General features: G+C 37.4%; 1 protein-coding gene across 1 annotated transcript in view; it reads left to right on the top strand.

Moving 5' to 3' along the window:
- Positions 1-15,368, top strand: part of SPON1 (spondin 1) — a 414,385-nt gene that overhangs the window by 314,008 nt on the left and 85,009 nt on the right. The gene's annotated exons all lie outside the window — the stretch shown is intronic.

Below are 15,368 nucleotides of genomic sequence, written 5' to 3'. Positions count from 1 at the left end.
CCCCCCCCCCATGGAGGCTTATTATCAAGTATAGGGTCTGTAAATACTTTCACATTATACAATGGTCAGGTTATAAGGATGGATTGTACCAGCTGGAATGAAAAATGGTAAAGAGGACATAAAATCAAATAAGAGAACGAAAAAGATCAGGTATTTTGCTTCCACCTGGATATAAATTTAGTTCTTTCTAGTTCTTTCTCTGGATGCACGTTTTTCTCTCCATCATGAGTCTTTTGGGATTGACTTATATCCCTGTATTGTTGAGGAGAGTCCAGTCTATCAAAGTTGGTCATCACACATACGTTGTGTCTGTAATTGTGTACAAATTCCTCCTGGTTCTACTCCTCTCACTCAGCATCAGTTCTTTTAAGCCTCTCCAGGTAAATATGAAGACCGCCTGCTCCCCGTTTCTTATGGCGCAATAGTATTCCATAACATGCATATACCACAACTTGTTCAGCCATTCCACAATTGATGGGCACCCCCTCAATTTCCAATTCTTTGCCAAAACAAAAAGAGCTGCTACAAACATTTTTGTACATGTGGGTCTTTCTCCCATTTCTATAATCTCTTTGGGATATAACCCTAGGAGTGGTATTGCTGGATCAAAGGGTATGAAAGTATTTATAGCCCTTTGGGCATAATTCCAGATTGCTCTCCAGAAAGGCTGGATCAGTTCACAACTCCACCAACAATGCATTAGTGTTCCAGTTTGCCCACATCCTCTCCAGCATTTGTCATTTTCCTGTTTTTTCATCTTAGCCAATCTGACTGGTGAGATGTGGTACCTCAGAGTTGTTTTGATTTGCATTTCTCTAATCAATAGTGAATTAGAGCATTTCTTCATGTGCTTATAGATAGCTTTAATTTCTTTCTCTGAAAACTGCCTGTTCATATCCTTTGACCATTTATCAATTGGGGAATGACTTGTATTCTTATACATTTGACTCAATTCTCTGTATATTTTAGAGATGAGTCCTTTGTCAGAGACATAGGTTGTAAAGATTCTTTCCCAATTTCCCACCTCCCTCTTAATCTTGGTTACATTGGCTTTATTTGTACAGAAACTTTTCAATTTCATGTAGTCAAAATTATCCATTTTACATTTTATAATGTTTTCTAATTCCTGTTTTGTCATAAAGTCATTCCCTCTCCACAAGTGTGATAGGTAAACTATTCCTTGTTTTAGCAGACTGCTTGTAGTATCAACCTTTATACCTAGATCATGAACTCATTTAGACTTGATTTTGGTATATAGTGTTAGATAATGTTCTGTGTCCAGTTTCTGCCATACTATATTCCAGTTTTCCCAGCAGTTTTTGTCAAACAGTGAGTTCTTATCCCAAAAACCAGGGTCTGGGGGTTTATCAAACAATACATTACTGTAGTCGTTGACTTCTGAATCTCGTGTGCCTAATCTATTCCATTGATCCACTTCTCTATTTCTAAGCCAGTACCAGGTAGTTTTGATGACTGCTGCTTTATAGTACAGATTGAAATCTGGTAAAGCTAGTCCACCTTCCCTAGCATTTTTTTTCAATAATTCCCTTGATATTCTGGACCATTTATTCTTCCAGATGAATTTTGTTACTATTTTTTCTAACTCTATAAAGTAGTTTTTTGGTAAATTAATTGGTATGGCACTAAATATATAATTTAATTTAGGTAAAATTGTCATTTTTATTATATTAGCTCAACCCAGCCATGAGCAATTGATATTTTTCCAATTAGTTAGATCTGACTTTATTTGTGTGAAAAGTGTTTTGTAGTTATGATCATATAGGTCCTGGGTTTGTTTTGGCAGGTAGATTCCCAAATATTTTATAATGTCTACAATAACTTTAAATGGGATTTCTCTTTCTACTTCTTGCTGTTGAATTTCATTGGAAATATATAGGAATGCCGAGGATTTATGTAGGTTTATTTTATATCCTGCAACTTTGCCAAATTTATTTATTGTCTCAAGCAGTTTTTTACTTGATTCTCTAGGATTCTCTAAGGATTGCCCTGATGTTTTAGAACCAGAGGGTAAAGTTGAGGTTGAAAGAATTCACTGATGACCTCTTGAAAAAAATCCCAAAAAGAAAACTCCTAGGAATATTGTAGCCAGGTTCAAGAGTTCCCAGATCAAGGAGAAAACATTACAAGCAGCCAAGAAGAAACAATTTGAATATTGTGGAAACACAATCAGGATAACACAGGTCCTGGCAGCTTCTACATTGTGGGATGGAAGGGCTTAGAATATGATATTCTGGAGGTCATAGGTATTGGGATTAAAACCAAGAATCACTTACCCAACAAAATTGAGTATCATGTTTCAGGGGAAATTATGGTAATTCAATGAAATTGAGGACTTTCAAGCATTCTTGATGAAAAAACCAGAGTTGAATAGAAAATTTGACATTCAGATACAAGAAGCAAGAGAAACATGAGAAGGTAAACAGGGAAAAGAAATCATAGGAAACTTATCAAAGTTGAACTATTTGCATTCCTACATGGAAAAATGATAATTGCAACTTATGAAACTTTTCTCAGTATGAGAATAGTTGAAGGAAATATAAATGTGTAGATATATATATATGTATACATACATATATATGTCTATATAGGAGGGTATATGGGTATATGAATACATATATGTGTGTGTGTATATATGTATACAGGTATACATAGACAGAGGGCACAGTACCAATCGAACAGGAAGGGATGATACTGAAAAGGTGAAATTTAGAGGTGAGAGCAATATAATGAGAGGAGATGGAGAGAGACAGAATGGGGTAAATTATCTCATATAGAAGAGGCAAGGGAAAACTGTTACAATGGAGGGGAAGAACAGGAAGGCAAAAGGGAATGGGTCAACTTTACTTTCACTGAATTTGTCTTAGAGAGGGAATGACATACACACTAAATAGGGTATTTTACCCTACAGGAGAGTAGGGGGGAAGAGGATGCGAGGGAGAATGATGGAAGGGAGGGCAGGTTGATGGGGAGGGAAGATAGAGGCACATGCTTTTGAAGAGGGACAGGGTCAAGGTAGAGAGTGGAGCTGGTGGGGGGCAGGATAGGATGGAGGGAAATGTAGTCAGTCTTTCACAACATATCTACTGTGGAAATGTTTTGCATAGCTACATGTGTACAACCTATATTTAATTGCCTATCTCCCCGGTAGGGCTGGGTGATGAAGGAGGAAGGGAAAGAGTCTGGAATTCAAAGTTTTAAAATCAAATGTTTTATACATACATGTATATATATATATACATACATATATATATATATATATAATTTTTACATGTAACTGGGAAATAAGATATACAGGCACTGGGGTATGTAGATCTATCTTGCCCTACTGGAAAGTCGGAGGGGGCATAGGGGAGGATATGGGAGAAAGCAGATTGGGGGAGGGACTATACAGTGGAATAGCTGTATTGGGGTGGTGGGTAAGGGAAAGATGGGGAGAAAGTTTATTACTCAAAATCTTGTGGAAATGAATGATGTAAACTAAAAATAAATATAAAATTAAAAAAAAGAATGTAACTCAGGCCTCTTGATTCCAAATTTGAGACTTACAGTTACACCACACTATCTCTTCAGCTACTCGCTGAGGCATAACATTCACACAGGAACAGTCTACTTTCTCATAACAATCTCTCCCCATAACCATAATCTATAATTTTATTAATGCAGACTCCCCTTTTAGTATTCCCCTTTCCCTAATATATCCTAAGTTAACACTGTTAACATTTGTCACTCTTAAGGTCTAGAACATCTCTACTTTTCAAATATGGTTCCGGATATAGAAGATGATACAGCTTTTGTTTTTGAGATGGTTTACTGTAGCGTCTAGATCAGGAATTTCATTAGTACACTGATGAAGTCATAGGCAAGGGAGCCTGGTAGAGTGGAAAAAAACACTGTCTTTGGAACCTAAGGCCACATATTCAAGTCCTGCCAACTATTAGCTGAGTAACTATGGGCAAGCCATTTGCCCTTTCTGGGCCTTTCTTCTCATCTAGAAAATGTTAGACTAGTTGAGTTCCAAGATTTCTTCTAGTTCTAAATCTCTGATCCTAAAAGCATATCCCATTTCTTTTGAAGTTTAACTGGGCATCATAGAATACAGTAATCCTACAAGAGTTCCTAGTCTGTGTCCAATGGTACTGATGACAGGCTACAGAGAAGCTGTCACAAGAGCTCAGAGAAGGTTGCTACATAATGCATTTGTAGCCATTCTGAAACAGGATGACTTTTGACTCTGCTATTTAATAGCATGGTTCAGTCAAAGCAATGTAGGCTTTGGAGTCAGAGGAACTGGTTTGCTCTTACTAGCTGTGTGATCTTGGGCAAGTCATTTCCTTTCTCTTGGCCTCAGTTTTCTTATGTATAAAATGAAGGGGGTTGAGTTAGATGGCCTCTAAGGTCCCTCACATTCATTTTTATGAATCTTAAGGCTTTCCACTTCACCAAGCAGCCACCTCATCTTAATGGCAGACATTTCCTTTTAAGGGCTGGATTGGAGAAGATTTAATTACTTATTTTCAGTTTCTTTTTTGCCATTACTCTGAGCTCACAGCATCCACATTCATAGCTGTAAGTAGGATGGCAGCTTGCACAAATAGATGATATCATCTTGGGTATCTGTGTTCCCCTGTGGTTTATGTGTAAATGGCTGGTGTGTTTGTGCATTTCTTTGTGCTGAGTATGTGGGTCCCATTGTGTTATGTTTCTGGGAAAGGGGTGTGTGTATGCGTGTGTGTGTGTTTGTGTGTGTGTGTGTGAGAGAGAGAGAGACAGAGAGGGAGAGAGAGAGAATTTGTGAGACAGAGACAGAGAAAGAGAGAATGAATGAGTTCCTAAATATGCAGAAAAAAAATAAACATCTTACCAAGCTATTCTTAGCCTGGGGTCCATACGGATAGATTTTAGGGGTCTATGAACTTTGATGGGAAAAAAATTGAATGTTTACTATACCCCTAGACCTTCTAGGACTCAAGGATTGAACTGAGCCTGTAGAAGCTATTTGATCTATCTTTTTGGAATATTCTTCTGCCTCAAAGGTAATGTTTGAAAAACAAAACTAGATAAATGTAGATGTTCTCTTTAATCAGCTGCAAATGATTTCTCTCTCCTTTCTGCTTTTCATGTCTCCCAAGTACACCTACATGCTTTCAATCTCACTGTCTTGCTTCATCATCATTACTCTTGTCATTATCCTCCTCATCACAACTCAGGATTCTCTAGCACACTAAAGTTTACAAAATATCTTCCTGACAACAAGCCTATGAGGTAGGTTGTACCTGTGCCATTCCTGCCATGTTATAAATGAGGAAGTTGAAGGTCAGAAAAGTAAGACCACTTGTACAAGATACCGCTGCTGTGGAATGGAGGAACCAGGATACACTTTAAAGGTTTTTCACCACAAGTCCCATGTCTTTTTTAGCATGAGTGTCTTTTATTCTCTAAATCTTGCTCTCCTTACCTCTTGCCCTCTCTTTTGCTCTCTCTTGTTATTTCCTGTGCTCTCTCTCTTTCTCTGTTGGTCTCTGTCATCTCTCCTCCTCTGCCATCTCTGTGTGTCTATAATCTCTCTGTTGTGTCCTCTTTGCCCCACCCCCCTCAGAATAGTCCCACACAGATTTCAGAAAGTCAGAGGACTGGGGAATCAGCATGTCATAATGGAAAGAACACTAGACTTATTTTTGTGTGTAATAAGCTAATAGGCTACTGTTTCTAGATTTCCCACTAACTTGTAATCTTGGTCAAGTCACCTGACTTGTTTCAGGTTTGATTTATTGGCCTAAAATAAGATCAATGTTATGTATTGTTTGAGGCAGGGAATGAATTTACCAATAATTAAGAAAATTCCCAAGCAGGAAAAGAGAAATTTCATTTGCAATAGGGAAAGTAGGGAGAAACTAGTCTTGCAGCAGGAGAGAAGATGGAACCTGAAGGCCAAGTCAGTCCTTTATCAAGATATCAATAATCAAGATGCTATAATTGGCAGGTTGGATTTTTGCTCTCAGCGCTTAAAACAGGGGCCCTTTTTTCATGGACCATTCAGGCATCTTGGTGAAGCCTATGGATCTAACATTTTTGAATGTTTTGAAATAAAATACATAAGATTACAAAGCAAGTTTAATTACATAGAAATAACTATCAGAAATTTGATAAAACTGCATTCAGAGACCCTGCATGAAGAACACCTGAGCTAGAGAAAACATGAACACCCTGCAGAATACATGTTGTTGGGTTTTATTCTGAGTGGTCATCAATCACAAGATTGGCCAAATCCCTCTTTGCCTCTTTGAATTTCTTCTAAGGCAGTTAGGGGTCCATGCCTGAAAAAGATTTCACCTTGTAGAGCTGATGCCAACCAGTCCTAATCATTGAAAAAGGGTATTATTTTTAGAACTGCAAATTTGTGGGAACCTCATTTGACCCAATTTTCCAGGCATCTCAATGGAAGTTTCTATCTCTATTACATGTTTGGGCAGGGGTCTAGTTCACTGAAAGCTAGATGATTTAATTTTTCAAACGATTTGTGAAACCCCTGAGTTGAAGGAGCTGATGAAATACAGTGTCTTTGTAATTAACTCTTGTTTTGAGTAACAGGCTGGAAAGACTGAAGGTGAAATACCTGGCCCTGAAATTTCCGGGGGAAAAAGCAATGAATCTCCATATGCAAATAAATTACTATTTCATTAGCAACTCTCTTCAGTTTTGAAAGTGCTCGTTGTTTAATGAACAGGAAAATTCACAAGTGAACAGATCAACAGAAGGAGGATGGAGTGATCTCCAAATCTGCATTAAAATATGATTCTGGAACCAGATTAGATTCGCTGCAACTGGAGAAATGACTAAGTTTATTGGCCCTGATTACTATTTTAGTATTAATATGGTCTGTCAGAAACAGTAACAGTCCTCATTTAGAGTGGTATCTGCCCAGGAAAGCTTATTGTTCTTTGCAGGGCATTTGATAATCGCCTCAAAATAGACTGTGAAAGTATGAAGTTTCCATCCCATTGATTTACCCGATTAATTTTCGAAGGCAGTATAGACTGTGGAAATAACTTGTAATTGGATTTGCAGTTAGAGCCCTATTTCCATCAGCTCCATTCCTGGTTAATTTTGGAAGGCAATGTAGACTATGGAAATGAGTTGTCGTAATCAGATTTATAGATAGGGCCCTATTTCCATCATTGAAACCATGCCATAAAGCGATCAGTTGGAGGAGTTTAGGAATGGTTAGCTTGGGAAAGAAAAGGTTTATGGGAGAGGTCTTCAAGAATTTGAAGGGCTTTCTTGAGGAATAGAGATTGGACTTACTCTGTTCCACCACAGTGGACAGAATTTATCACAGAATGGCAGATGTTAGCTGAAAATGAAGCAAAAACTTATTAACAATTAGAATGGTCCAAAAGAGAAATGACTTACCTTGGAGAGGTATCCTCTTGGATGGAAATCTTGAAGTAGAGGCAAGAAAATCACTTAATGGGGATGCTATAGATGGGGTTATTGCTCTGGCATGAGTACTGACTCAGAAGTCCCTTCTAACTCTGAGTTTCTGTGATACTGTAATACTCCATCATTTCTTTCATCAGGCTCAATGATGAAGAGCTAATAATCAATTACTGTGTATAACAGACTCTTATCTGAACCTATCTATCTGTTCTTAGGTATTTCAGAAATACCAAGATGCATCCACAGCAGATTTTTCACAGACCCACAAGTGGATGAATGCAATTGCACAGTAAGAATTGCATAGTTCCTGGCTTTCAGATTCCATTTCTTCTCATGTGCTTTCAACTAGAAACGATAATTCATATGGGAAAATTGCTTAATACTCTCAGCAATTTTCCCAGAGAAGGTTGAGAAGAAGTGTTATACTATTCCCTCAGATTGAAAACATAGGCACATTCAAGCCTGTGCCCCTGGGTGGGCCAGAGTCCTGCTTCTCCCAGGTCCTGTCTCTTCACAGAGACCTATGTATTTGTAAGACTGAAGATCATCAAGGTTGACTATTAAGCTACTGAAAGCTGCCACTCATCAAAAAAGGAATCCATAATATCTTAGGATATAGGCCTGAAAGAGCCCATAAATAGAATTCACCTGCTCCAAGCCTCTCACATTACAGATGAAGGAAATGAAGGCAAGAAAGGAGAAAGGGACATGCCTAAAGTCATACTGGTAGTAAGTGGTAGAGAAGGGGATGTGAGGAAGGAGTACACGTGAAATAGCTCCTCTTATATAAGTAGGTACCTATCCGGTCTGACATATAGCAGGTCAAGGTAGCATTTGGATGCCACTAATCCCAGATTCTTCCAGCTTCACTCTGATTTACCCAGCTCTTGGCAAACTCCAGACTTACTTCCATCATTTTGACAGTGGAAATCTACCTTTAGATTTGTCTTCTTCACTAGTTTGCCTTGAGTTGGTACTATTCTTGTATAAAATCCTTTCTGGCTACATTAATGTGCTCAGAATTTTTTCCCCTTCCTATTTAAAATCATGGCTAGGGCTAGAACAGTCAGCACTTTGCCCTACAGTAGAAGTGTCAAGCATGCAGTCCACTTCTGGCTATAGACTCCAGTACTTCCAAGTAGTCCTGAACCAGATTAAAATGTAATAGGGAAATATTTAACAAAATAAATTAAAATACAATAAAACATAGATGGTGTTAATTTGTGGTTTTCTAAGTCAATATATAGCCTTCAGGAATCCTTAGGTGCAGTTTAATACCTCCCCCCATTTCTACTTGAGTTTGTCACTTACTGCCCTAGGGCACAAAAATTTAAAAGGCATAGAAAATGAACATATGCCACCCTTTGGTAGATAAAAACAACTGAGCTTAACAGTTAGTTGGGGGATAAAAGTAATAATAATAACAATAATTTAAGAAGCTACCAGATTATGAATAGGGATGGGAACTATGATTTTATTGTATAGGGAAATTCCAAATGAAAAAATTCATTCTACCAATTCAGGCTGGCACCTTCTCTGCAATTTTTAGTCTTAGATACTTGTCTACAGCCCTGAGGGACTAAGTGGCTTTCCCAGAAACACAGTCATAGGTCAGAGGCAGGACGTGAACTCAGATCTTTCTGCCTTTGAAGTCAGCTCTCTATTTACTATACTTTGATGTCTCTATCAGGTTACACATATTCTTAATCATGTCTATTTGAAAGAAAATTGTCTTAATTACTTCTTTCTAATATTGAATCCAAAGCTTTGATTTTGCGTTGCTTGCCAAGGTGCTGAAATAACTACTCAAGGCTTTGTTTCCAGTGCAAATCCTGCTAGGCAGTAGTCTTTCTGTAGCTACCACAGGGCTTGCCATCCTTTCCCTGCCTCATTGACCCATGAGAGGACAAGGACATCTGTGAAACAAGGGAAGGTCACATCTTTTAGCATTGTTATCCTCATCAATAGCAAATATTGATCTCATACTCATCTTCTTCATGATCTGCATCTTAATTCAGGATTGGATGCCTCATTGTTTATTCATTATTATTACCATTGTTGTTGTAGGATAACTGTAGCATTTATACTATTATTATATAATCTATAAATATCGGGCTTCAATAAATTTTTTCTTCCACTCTTGCTGAGCAGCAGGAGAACAACTGACTGTTAGTAAATTTATTAGGTAGATATAGCCTGCATGTCAGTATTAAGGGAAGCAAAATAGAGGGAGTCAGGGAGCCACACTTAGCACTGCTGTTTGACAGGTTATCCTTTGCAAAGGCAGGATGCAATATTAGCCGTGTAGAATGGAATAAAAGTCCAAAAAGCATCAAAATGAAAACTAACAGGGATAACTATAGAGTCCTGCCAAACTAACAGGTTTTTAGGTTCCCTAAAAGCTACTTTCTATGTGTAGATTCAGAGACAGCTCTTATTCAAAATAGAAGGTCAGTTGTTAGAGATTATCCAGATTTTTCAAGGTCCCACCAGTGGACAGAATGCTGGGCCTGGAGTCAGGAAGACTCCTCCTCCAGCCTCAGACATTTACTAACTACGTCGCCCTAGGCAAGTCACTTAACCCTGTTTGCCTGTTTCCTTATCTGTAAAATGAGCTGGAGACAGAAATGGCAAATCACACCAGTATCTTTGCCAAGAAAACCCCAAATGGCGTCACAAAGAACCAGACATGACTGAAAAACAACTGGAGGGTAATCTATCATCCCAAAATATTGGTGGTCCTTCCCAGTTTCATATCACCTGGATCAGCTAGTCTGATTCCCTCAGGGTCACCTTAGCCAAGATCACATAGCCAGTGAACAAAGCTAAAAGTAGAACCCTAGGGTCTGGTCCAGTGTTCTTTGACCTGAATTGTATGTTTTTCCAAAAATATCCTTTTAAAATTAGAACACACACACACACACACACCTCTAGACTGTATCACAAATAGAATTGAGCAAGGCCATCAATCTTTTCTGGACTTGATTGACTATCCTGCATTTTATAGGATCATAGATTGACTAACAAGAAGGGGCCTCAGAGGCCCACCCCATTATTATACATATGAAGAAACTAAGGCCTCTTTGGGGGGGGGGGGAGGTGTAAATGACTAACTTTACGTAATATACACAATAAGAATCACAGACGGGATTTTAACCAAATCCTTTTACTCCAGAGTCAGTGTACTTTTCCCTGTACCTTTTTTTTGTCTCATAGAATCCATTGGAGAGTTGGTATTTATGGAGAAAATTTAAAAAGACCTTTGAGTATGATGAAAGGAACAATTATCCCATTGAACTGATTGGCATCTGTGTTCCACTTCAGATCTCTTATGCTAAGTTAGATGGTGAAAAAATTTAGCTGCAAGTTTTCCTGTCTGGGGTGAATTAAAAGGAACTTCCTTCAAACACTGCTATGTACTTAATGATATTCTCCAGTGTAGTGTTTTTTTTTTTTTTCAGTTACTTTTGTCAGTAATTTAGATAGAGGCATGGATCATTAGGCTTACCAAGATGACACCAACCTGAGAAAAGTAGCTAATTCATTGTTAGCCATAATTAATGTCTAAATTTATTCAGGTAGACTGGAATATTGGGCCAAAACAACAAGATAATATTTAACAACGCCAGATGAAAAGTCCTGCCAAATTGGCATTTTTTTTACAAAGCTGTTGTCTCTGCATTGAGTGGTGGATGAAGGGCAGGGGAAGGAATAGGGAATGTGGATTAGCATTATTGAAAAAGGATCTGGTGTTTTGCAGAGCTTTCATGTGAAAGAGGGATTAGATTTGTCCTACTTGGTCCCAGAAGCAGGAGGTGAAAAATACAGACTCCTATTTAATGTAAGGAAAACCTTATTGAAATGAAAAAATGTCAGAAACTGGAATGGGGTTACCTTGGAAGAGGGAGGATTTGGTGGGTTCCTCTCCAGAATTATTCAGACAGATCCTGGATGACCACTTATCAGTTAGTTATATTGTAGAGAAAATTTTGTATAGGTTGAAGTAGAAGGTTTCAGAAATTCCTTCCTTCTCTGAGAGCCTGGGATTGTGAAACTCTGTTCTAGAGTTCTACAAGTTCCTCCCATCCAATATGAGCCAGACATTTGATCCCACTGCTTACAAATAAAGGCTGATGTGCCCTTTGCCTACATAAGTTAAACATGATGTCCATAACATGGAAAGTAGTGATCTGATATCCCTTACATTGGTTAAAAACCCTGTGGAAGACTTTATTCAATTTGGCAACTACATTTAGGGAAGATACTAATTGATTAGAGAGCATCCAGAAAAAAGGCAAGGAAGATCGTGAGAAGGTCTAAACCAGGAGTGGAGAACTTGTAGGCTTCAGGTCACATGTGGCCCTTTATGTCCTCAAGTATGGCCCTTTGACTCCAAACTTCACAGAACAAATTCCCCTAATAAAAGTATTTGTTCTGTGAAGTTTGAAGTCAGTCAAAGGGCCATACTTAAGCACCTAGAGGGCCACATGTGGCCTCAAGACCGCTGATTCCCCTTCCCTGGTCTAAATTCTATCACGCAAGGAATGGCCAAAAAAAAATAGGAATGTTTGTCCTAGAAAAAAATAAGTATAAAAGAGTAAAAAATATTTTTTTCAAGTAATACAAAGGCTGTCATATAAGTGAGGCAGATTTCTTTTTTCCCTTCTTAATAGTATTTTTTTTCAATTACATGTAAAGATAGTTTTTCAACATTCATTTTTATAAGATTTTGAGTTCCAATTTTTTTCTCCGACCTTCCTTCCCCAAGACAGGAAGCAATCTGATATGTTATACATGTACAATAATGTTAAACGTATTGCCACATTAGTCATATCATGAAAGAAGAATCAGAATAAAAAGGAAAAAACTACAAGAAACAAAAAAAGTCAAAGAGTAAGTTTTGATCTGCATTTAGACTCCATAGTTCTTTCTCTAGATGTGGATATCTAGCATTTTCTAGAATTAGTCTTTTGGAATTGTCCTGGATCATTGTATGCCTGAGAAGAGCTACGTCTGTCATAGTTGATTATCATACAATGTTGCTGTTACTATGTAAAAATGTTCCCCTGGTTCTGCTCACTTCACTTAGCATTAGTTCATGTAAGTCTTTCTGGGTTTTTCTGAAATCCTCCTGCTCAGCATTTCTTATAGCACAATAGTTTGCTATTATATTCTTGCTCAGCCATGACCCAATTGAAGGGCATTCTCTCAATTTTGAATTCTTTACCACCACAAAAGAGCTGCTCTAAGTATTTTTGTTGCACATAGTCCCTTTTCTATTTTTATGGTTTCTTTGGAATATAGACCAAAGTTTATAGCCCTTTGGGCATAGTTCCACATTGCTTTGCAGAATATTTGAATCAGTTCACAACTCCACCAATAGTGCATTAGTGTCCTGATTTTCCCACATCTTCTCCAACATTTATCATTTTCTTTTTCTGTCATATTAGCCAATCTGATAGGTGTGAGGTGATACCTCAGAGTTGTTTTCATTTGCATTTCCTTAATCAACAGTGATTTAGAGTTTTTTTCATGTGACTTATAGATAGCTTTGACTTCTTCATCTGAAAACTGCCTATTCATATCCTTTGACCATTTATCAATTGGGGATGTTTTGTATTCTTATAAATTTGACTGAGTTCTCTTATATTTGAGAAATTAGACCTTCATCAGAAACATTGACTGTAAAAATCATTTCCCAGCTTTTTGCTTTCCTTTTAATCTTGGTTGCATTGGTTTTGTTTCTGCAAAACTTTTTTTTAATTTAATGTAATCGAAGTTATCCATCTTGCATTTCATTATGTTCTCTGTCCCTTGTTTAGTCATAAATTCTTCCCTTCTCCATAGATCTGACAGGTAAATTATTCCTTGCTCTCCTAGTTTGCTTATCACATCACCATTTATCTGTAAATTATGTACCCATTTTGACCTTATCTTGTGACACAGTGTGAGATGTTGGTCTATGCCTAGTTTCTATTACTATTTTCCAGATTTTCCAGCAATTTTTGTCAGATAGTGAGTGCTTATCCTAGAAGCTGGAATCTGTGGGCTCACCATAGTCTAGTTTTGATGACTGTTGCTTTACAATATAATTTTAGATCTGGTTCAGCAAGACCACCTTCCTTTGCATTATTTATTCATTTATTTCCTTGATATTCTTGAGTTTTTGTTCTTCCAGATGAATTTTGTTACTATTTTGTCTAGCTCTATAAAATAATTTTTGGAAGTTTGACTGGTATGGCACTGAATAAGTAAATCGATTTAGTAGAATTATCATTGGTATTATATGAGTGCAGCCTACCCATGGCCAATTAACATTTCTCTAGTTATTTATGCTGACTCTATTTGTGTGAAAATTGTTTTATAATTGTGGTTGTCATGGCAGGTAGACTCCTAAATATTTTATATTGTCTACACTTATTTTATTTTTTCTTCCTATTTCTTTTTTAAAAAATTACATTTTATATTTATTTTTAGTTTACATTATTCATTTCCACAAAGTTTTGAGATACAAATTTTCTCTCCATCTTTTCCTTACCCACCACCCCAAAACAGCGATCCACTGTATAACCTCTCCCCCAATCTGCTCTCTCCTATATCCTCCCCCATTGCCCCCTCAGATTTTTCCAGTAGGGCAAGATGGATCTCCATATGCCAGTACCTATATATCTTATTTCCCAGTTGCATGTAAGAAAAAAAATAGTGATACACACACACACATATTAACATTTGATTTAAAAATTTCAAAATTCAGATTCTTTCCCTTCCTCCTTCGTCACCTACCCTTACTGGGAAGATAAGCAATTCAATATAGGTTGTACATGTGTGGCTATGCAAAACATTTCCATAGTGGATATATTGTGAAAGACTGACTATATTTCCTTCCAACCTATCCCGCCTCCCACTTGTTCTATTCTCTACTTTGACCCTGTCCCTTTTCAAAAGTGTGTGCTTCTAACTACCCTCCCCCCAACTTGCCCTCCCCTCCATCATCCTCCCTTTCATACCCTTCTCCCCTACTCTCCTGTAGGGCAAGATACCCTATTTAGTGTGTATGTAATTTCTTCCCTAAGCCAAATTCAATGAGAGTAAGATTGACCCATCCCCTTTTGCCTTCCTGTTCTTCCCCTCCTTTGTAACAGTTTTCTCTTGTGTCTTCTATATGAAATAATTTACCCCATTCTGTCTCTCCCCATCTCTTCTCATTATTTTCCTCTCTCACCTCTCAATTTCACTTTTTGAGTACCATACTTCCTATTGAATTGATCCTGTGCCCTCTGTCTATGTATGTATATGTATATCTGTACACATATAAACACACCCACATATGTATTCATATGCCCATATACCCTCCTATATAGACATATATGTATGCATATATATATATATATTTATATTTATATTCCCCTCAACTATCCTCATACTGAGAAAAGTTTCATAAGTTATAATTATTGTTTTTCCATGTAGGAATGTAAATAGTTCAACTTTGATAAGTTCCTTATGATTTCTTTTCCCTGTTTACCTTCTCATGTTTCTCTTGCTTCTTGTATGTGAATGTCAAATTTTCTATTCAATTCTAGTTTTTTCATCAAAGTCCTCTATTTCATTGAATGACCATATTTTCCCCTGAAACATGATACTCAGTTTTGCTGGATAGGTGATTCTTGGTTTTAATCCCAACTCCTTTGACCTCTATAATATTATATTCTAAGTTCTTCCTCCCTCAGTGTAGAAGCTTCCAGATCCTGTGTTATCCTTATTGTGTTTCCACAATGTTCAAATTGTTTCTTCTTGGCTGCTTGTAATATTTTCTCCTTGATCTGGGAACTCCAGAACTTGGCTATAATATTCCTAGGAATTTTCACTTTGGGATCTTTTTCAGGAGGTGATTGGTGGGTTCTTACAACCTC

The sequence above is a fragment of the Petaurus breviceps genome, unplaced genomic scaffold (genome assembly GCF_028583685.1).
Source record: "Petaurus breviceps papuanus isolate PSGF00001 unplaced genomic scaffold, PetGlider_PUasm1.0 140, whole genome shotgun sequence".
NCBI classification, from domain to species: domain Eukaryota; kingdom Metazoa; phylum Chordata; class Mammalia; order Diprotodontia; family Petauridae; genus Petaurus; species Petaurus breviceps.
The sequence above is the reverse complement of the archived record's forward strand: the minus strand, read 5'-3'. Positions and strand labels throughout refer to the sequence as shown.